The sequence below is a fragment of the Hyperoodon ampullatus genome (assembly GCF_949752795.1).
Source record: "Hyperoodon ampullatus genome assembly, chromosome: 8".
Lineage (NCBI taxonomy): Eukaryota > Metazoa > Chordata > Mammalia > Artiodactyla > Ziphiidae > Hyperoodon > Hyperoodon ampullatus.
Genome location: NC_136921.1, coordinates 97,709,715 through 97,717,003, shown reverse-complemented (window position 1 = coordinate 97,717,003; position 7,289 = coordinate 97,709,715). Strand labels below are relative to the sequence as shown.

Here is a 7,289-nt window from a genome sequence, read left to right as displayed (position 1 = left end):
AACTTAAGGAGGCTTTTACCAGCCTGCCAATCAGTGAGCCCCTCACTCTTGAAAGTCAGACACACAAATGGATGCCCTCCAGGAAACTTGCCTCTGAATGTCAATTAATCAACAATAGTCTCACTCAAGTACTACACACCTGCAGATGATGTCAACCCACTTAAACCTCTGAAACTCTTCCAGTGCTTGAACTCCATGCTTTCTCAAAACCCTATATAAGATCAGCAGTTTGCTCTGATCAGGGGGGCCACTGTCTGTCTAACATCTCTCCCCTACCACAGTAAGCAATAAATTCAGTGGTGTTTTTTTATTTTTTAGTATTTTGTTCTATTTTTAAAATTTATTTATTTTGGGCTGCATTGGGTATTCGTTGCTGCGTGTGGCTTTCTCTAGTTGCAGAGAGCAGGGGCTACACTTTGTTGCAGTGCGTGGGCTTCTCATTGTGGTGCCTTCTCTTGTTGCGGAGCATGGGCTCTAGGTGTGCGGGCTGCAGTAGTTGCAGCATGCGGACTCAGTAGTTGCAGCACGCAGGCCCTAGAGTGCAGGCTTCAGTAGTTGTGGCACATGGGCTTAGTTGCTCTGCGGCATGTGGGATCTTCCTGGACCAGGGATTGAACCTATGTCTCCTGCATTGACAGGTGGATTCCTAAACACTGCACCACCAGGGAAGTCCCCAGCTGTGTTTTTTTATATTAGATATTGAGTGCTGGGCTCATCAACCTCTGAGTCTTATATTTGATATTCTAATTTTATAATTGCTCATTTGATTTAGGTCCTAATACTATTATCAGCAGCTACCATTACTTGAGCATCAATTAAGCCAGGTATTATGCCAGCTGTTTACATACTTTAAATCTGGATTATTTAATCTGAAATGAGAAGATAAAGCTGAATTTATTGCTTACTATAGTAAGGGAGAGCTACATTGGTCAGGCATAATCTCCTGGAACAGAGTTGAATAAACTTCTTTGTAAATGTCCAAGGAAACTGCAAATACAACCTCTGAGATATCTTATATACGAATAGAGATATGGTCTTATAAAAGGTGTGCTAGTAATTACCCAGCATAGAAGGGTATATGTTTACTAGACAGTGGGAGAGTTTTTACCACTTTTCAGGTGATCGTATTTCCAGGGAGTATCTACTAGATGTTAGACTAGGACATTTCACTGAAATAAAGTATCATATCATTTAGTTGCCAAATCATCCAGTACCTCATTAAATGCTTTTTGATAAAATTTACTTAAAACAATAGCCAAGTATCATGCAACAGCATCTCCTATCATACAACACATTAATATAAATTTACTGGGTGGAAAATGGGGAAAGGGACAAAAAAGATGGGGTGGTTCTGTATTGATATCAAAGAGTTCATAAAAGGATAAACTCAGGTCCAAAATCTTCAGTCCACATCAAAGACTTCATGTCCTGATGACGGTGGAAACAGCCCAGCCCTAGTTGCTGGGCTCAGGGAATCAGGGTGATGTAGCTGTTCTAAGTGAAGAAGCTCCTCTGTCAAGGACACCACCTCTCTTTAGTTCAGAATGACACTTCTTCGGCACAAGTCTAAGATTCAGTTTATTCTCCCATCGATGTAGAGCAGACTGATCGGATATGCTGCTGTGCCTTTCATCTTGGTCCTATTGGAAAGAAAACACACCCCAAAACTGTTAGAAACTAACTGCAGAGCTGAGGACCTATTTTGTCTTTATGGATGTCATTTTCTTTTCAAGATAGGTGGTTCTAAACTAGACAGCTTGGGAGAGGTAGAACTTTTAAGAAAGAAATTCAGTTCATTGGTTTTCCAAACAGCAGTTTAAAGAGATCTACAGATTAGTGGAGAGTAGCTGGATGAAGAGAGAACTTGTGTAATTAGAAATCTGAGAAGGAACAAATCCAGAATTGCTTAAGACACACAAATATTCCACCTCTTTCCGCCACCTGTCTTCCCTCTGCAACGGGTTTTTGGTCAGCTCAAGTTGTAGGCCATCGCGTTTGCACTTAAACCAGCACCAAGCTTGTTCCAGGTTAGCTGTTATCTGCACATACAAATGTTCTCATTAAAATTTACAACAAAGGAACACTTAATCATTTTGTGTATTAGTTCAAGAGACTCTTTTTTTTTTTTTTTTTTTTTTTTTTGCGGTACACGGGCCTCTCACTGTTGTGGCCTCTCCCGTTGTGGAGCACAGGCTCCGGACGCGCAGGCTCAGTGGCCATGGCTCATGGGCCCAGCCATTCCGCGGCGTGTGGGATCTTCCCGGACCGGGGCACGAACCCGTTTCCCCTGCATCAGCAGGCGGACTCTCAACCATTGTGCCACCAGGGAAGCCTGAGACTCTTTCTTTTTACACTGTATAATTTAAAAGCTTTATTTCCCCCCACAATTAGCAAATGGGCTTCATATTAGTTAAACTGGAAGTATTCTTCCTATAGTTGCCAGTTCAAGAGACTTTACCTAGATATTAAAAGACTCACATTCTAACTGCATGGTCTTTGCAACCTGTTTGTATAATACACATCCTCCTATAGATGAGAGAATAATTTCTGAATATGGAGTTAAACAATGAATACAAACCTGCTGATTTTCATGCATTTGTTAATATTTCCTGGACGTGAACTGAGGTGAGAGGGCTCGGGAGAAAGTTAAGGTAGGAGTGAAAGTACAAGATGCCATTGAAAATTCATGTGGTAATTCAAACCACACTTTGAGTTCTGTTCTCTGAGACTAAACACTTCTCCAAAGTCCCTGAACTGTAAAGCCTAGATTTTCCTGCTGTGCTTTATAAAGGTAATAGAACGAATTAGTAAAAACACTGGACCAGCTTAGTGTAAATGGTATTTTTTATTTCCTTTATCAAAATATTTTATACTTTAGCTCCTAAGCACAAACTTCCAAATGATCTGTTAGACTTGAAAACAGTCCCTCTAATAGTCTGCCTTTGAAGATGATCTAGAATCAGTATTCATTTACTTGACAAATATTTATTGAGTGCCTATATGTGCCTAGCACTTTTCTATGTATTTGGGATATTATTTTGAAGGTAGAGCCAACAGGTTTTTATTATATATAAAGGTTGCTTCAAAATAGCTGTAGAACATATCCTCTAGAATAAAAAGCAAAATGACTGGTTTTCCCCCTTTGATTATTTATGTTTCATGGACAGCATTTTCATGTTTTGACTCTGAGGTCTCAGAGACTAGTGTATTTCTCTCTTGCTTGGGAGAAGGCAAGTTCGATGAGACCAGGGGCTTCTTTTGGCTTATTCACCCTATAGCTCCATCACCTAGCACGGTACAAGCCATATAATAGGTCCTTTATAAATTTGTGCTACTATGTACTTGTCCCCTATTAACCAGGTCACAGTGTGAGTACAAAATAGTGAGACGAGAAAATAGAGCTCTGCTTGTCATTTAACTTTTATAAAGCTACAAAGCTAAAGTATTTTCCAGGTTTGTTTGTGCATCCTGACGACAGACACACTCCCATCCACCCACAAACCAAACCCCACTTTTCTCTTTATCAGAAGTGGAGGGAAAGATGCTTGAAATGACATTCATTGTACATCATGTCTCGTCTTGTATGGTGAATGAGAATGGAGCCAACGTTTATTGAAACTTACTCCAAGCCATCTATCAGAGTAACAGTGGTAGGTAATAACTTCCTGACTATTATAGAAGTGGTAACTGATGAGTTACAGAAAGTAAATGTAACTTCCTTAAGGGCCCAGTAAGTGTCATTGTTGGCAAACTCACAAGAGACGAGTCCATATTCCTTTTAATTAATTAATTAATTATTTAAAACATCTTTATTGGAGTATAATTGCTTTACAGTGGTGTTAGGTTCTGCTTTATAACAAAGTGAATCCGTTATACATATACATATGTCCCCATATCTCTTCCCTCTTGTGTCACCCTCCCTCCCACCCTCCCTATCCCACCCCTCTAGGTGGTCACAAAGCACTGAGCTGATCTCCCTGTGCTATGCAGCCGCTTCCCACTAGCTATCTATTTTACGTTTGGTAGTGTGTATATGTCCAAGCCACTCTCTCACTTCGTCCCAGCTTACCCTTCCCCCTCCCTGTATCCTCAAGTCCATTCTCTAGTAGGTCTGTGTCTTTATTCCCGTCTTGCCCTTAGGTTCTTCATGACTTTTGTTCTTTTTTTTTTTAGATTCCATATATATGTGTTAGCATATGGTATCTGATTTTCTCTTTCTGACTTACTTCACTCTTTATGACAGACTCTAGGTCCATCCACCTCAGTATAAATAACTCAATTTCGTTTACTTTTATGGCGAGTAATATTCCATTGTATATATGTGCCACATCTTCTTCGTCCATTCATCTGTTGATGGACACTTAGGTTGCTTCCATGTCCTGGCTATTGTAAATAGAGCTGCAATGAACATTGTGGTACATGACTCTTTTTGAATTATGGTTTTCTCAGGGTATATGCCCAATAGTGGTATTGCTGGGTCATATGCTAGTTCTATTTTTAGGTTTTTAAGGAATCTCCATACTGTTCTCTATAGTGGGTGTATCAATTTACATTCCCACCAACAGTGCAAGAGGGTTCCCTTTTCTCCACCCACTCTCCAGCATTTATTATTTGTAGATTTTTTTTTTTTTTTGCAGTACACGGGCCTGTCACTGTTGTGGCCTCTCCATTGTGGAGCACAGGCTCTGGACGCGCAGGCTCAGCGGCCATGGCTCACGGGCCCAGCTGCTCCGTGGCATGTGGGATCTTCCCAGACCGGGGCATGAACCCGTGTCCCCTGTATCGGCAGGTGGACTCCCAACCACTGCACCACCAGGGAAGCCCAATTGTTTGTAGAATTTTTGATGATGGCCATTCAGACTGGTGTGAGGTGATACCTCACTGTAGTTTCGATTTGCATTTCTCTAATGATTAGTGATGTTGAGCATCTTTTCATGTGTTTGTTCGCCATCTGTATCTTCTTAGGAGAAATGTCTCTTTAGGTCTTCTGCCCATTTTTGGATTGTGTTTTCTGTTTTTTTGATATTGAGCTGCATGAGCTGCTTGTATATTTTGGAGATTAATCTTTTGTCAGTTGCTTGATTTGCAAACATTTTCTCCCATTCTGAGGGTGGTCTTTTCATCTTGTTTGTGGTTTCCTTTGTTGTGCAAAAGATTTTAAGTTTCATTCGGTCCCATTTGTTTCTGTTTCTGTTTCTGTTTCCATTTCTCTAGGAGGTGGGTCAAAAAGGATCTTGCTGTGATTTATGTTATAGAGTGTCCTCTAAGAGTTTGATAGTGTCTGGCCTTACATTTAGGTCTTTAATCCATTTTGAGTTTATTTTGTGTATGGTGTTAGGGAGTGTTCTAATTTCATTCTTTTACATGTAGCTCTCCTGTTTTCCCAGCACCACTTATTGAAGAGGCTGTCTTTTATCCATTGTATATTCTTGCCTCCTTTGTCAAAGATAAGTTGACCATATGTGAGTGGATTTATCTCAGGGCTTCCTATCCTGTTCCATTGATCTATATTTCTGTTTTTGTGCCAGTACCATACTGTCTTGATAACTGTAGCTTTGTAGTATAGTCTGAAGTCTGGGAGCCTGATTCCTCCAGCTCTGTCTTTCTTTCTCAAGATTGCTTTGGCTATTCAGGGTCTTTTGTGTTTCCATACAAATTGTGAAATTTGTAAGTTGCTTTGGGTGGTATAGTCATATTCACAAATGTTGATTCTTCCAATCCAAGAACATGGTATACCTCTCCATCTGTTTGTATCATCTTTAACTTCTTTCATCAGTGTCTTATAGTTTTCTGCATACAGGTCTTTTGTCTCCTTAGGTAGGTTTCTTCCTAGGTATTTTATTGTTTTTGTTGCAATGGTAAATGTGTTTCCTTAATTTCACTTTCAGATTTTTCATCATTATTGTATAGGAATGCTAGAGATTTCTGTGCATTAATTTTGTATCCTGCTACACTACCAAATTCATTGATTAGCTCTAGTAGTTTTCTGGTAGCATCTTTAGGATTCTCTATGTATAGTATCATGTCATCTGCAAAAAGTAATGTTTTATTTCTTTTTTTCTGATTTTCATTCCCTTTTTTTCTTTTCCTTCTCTGATAGCTGTGGCTAAAACTTCCAAAACTATGCTGAATAATAGTGGTAAGAGTGGGCAACCTTGTCTTCTTCCTGATCTTAGAGGAAATGGTTTCAGTTTTTCCCCATTGAGGATGATATGCCTATTTTCTGGAGGGTTTTTATCATAAATGGGTTTTGACTTTTGTCAAAAGCTTTGTCTGTATCTATTGAGATGGTCATATGGTTTTCTCCTTCAGTTTGTTAATATGTTGTATCACATTGATTGATTTGTGTATATTGAAGAATCCTTGCATTCCTGGGATAAACCCCACTTGATCATGGTGTATGATCCTTTTAATGTGCTGTAGGGATTCTGTTTGCTAGTATTTTGTTGAGGATTTTTTCATCTATGTTCATGAGCAATATTGGCGTGTAGTTTTCTTTCTTTGTGACATCTTTGTCTGGTTTTGATATCAGGGTGATGGTGGCCTCACAGAATGAGTTTGGGCGTGTTCCTCCCTCTGCTATATTTTGGGAGAGTTTCAGAAGGATAGGTGTTAGCTCTTCTCTAAATGTTTGATAGAATTCATCTGTGGATCCATCTGGTCCTGGGCTTTTGTTTATTGGAAGATTTTTAATCACAGTTTCAATTTCAGTGCTTGTGATTGGACTGTTCATATTTTCTCTTTCTTCCTGGTTCAGTCTCGGAAGGTTGTGCATTTCTAAGAATTTGTCCATTTCTTCCAGGTTGTCCATTTTATTGGCATAGAGTTGCTTGTAGTAATCTCTCATGATCCTTTGTATTTCTGAAGTGTCAGTTGTTACTTCTCCTTTTTCATTTATAATTCTATTGATTTGTGTCTTCTTCCTTTTTTTCTTGATGAGTCTGGCTAATGGTTTATCAATTTTGTTTATCTTCTCAAAGAACCAGCTTTTAGTTTTATTGATCTTTGCTATTGTTTCCTTCATTTCTATTTCATTTATTTCTCATCTTTATGATTTCTTTCCTTCTGCTAACTTTGGGGTTATTTTGTTCTTCCTTCTCTAATTGCTTTAGGTGTAAGGTTAAGTCGTTTATTTGAGATGTTTCTTGTTTCTTGAGGTAGGATTTTTTTGCTATAAACTTCCCTCTTAGCACTGCTTCTGCTGCATCCCATAGGTTTTGTGTCGTCGTTTTCATTGTCATTTGTTTCTAGGTATTTTTTTGATTTACTCTTTGATTTCTTCAGTGATC

General features: G+C 39.1%; 1 pseudogene across 1 annotated transcript in view; it reads right to left on the bottom strand.

The window, feature by feature from the left end:
* Positions 1 to 1,475: 1,475 nt before the first annotated feature.
* Positions 1,476 to 7,289, bottom strand: part of LOC307057536 (coiled-coil domain-containing protein 150-like) — a 187,874-nt pseudogene continuing 182,060 nt past the window's right edge. Inside the window, exons 27-28 of the transcript in view lie at positions 1,929 to 2,039; positions 1,476 to 1,640 (exon numbers count right to left, since the gene is read on the bottom strand). The product of the transcript in view is annotated as a coiled-coil domain-containing protein 150-like (transcript). The remainder of the gene's footprint in view (positions 1,641 to 1,928; positions 2,040 to 7,289) is intronic.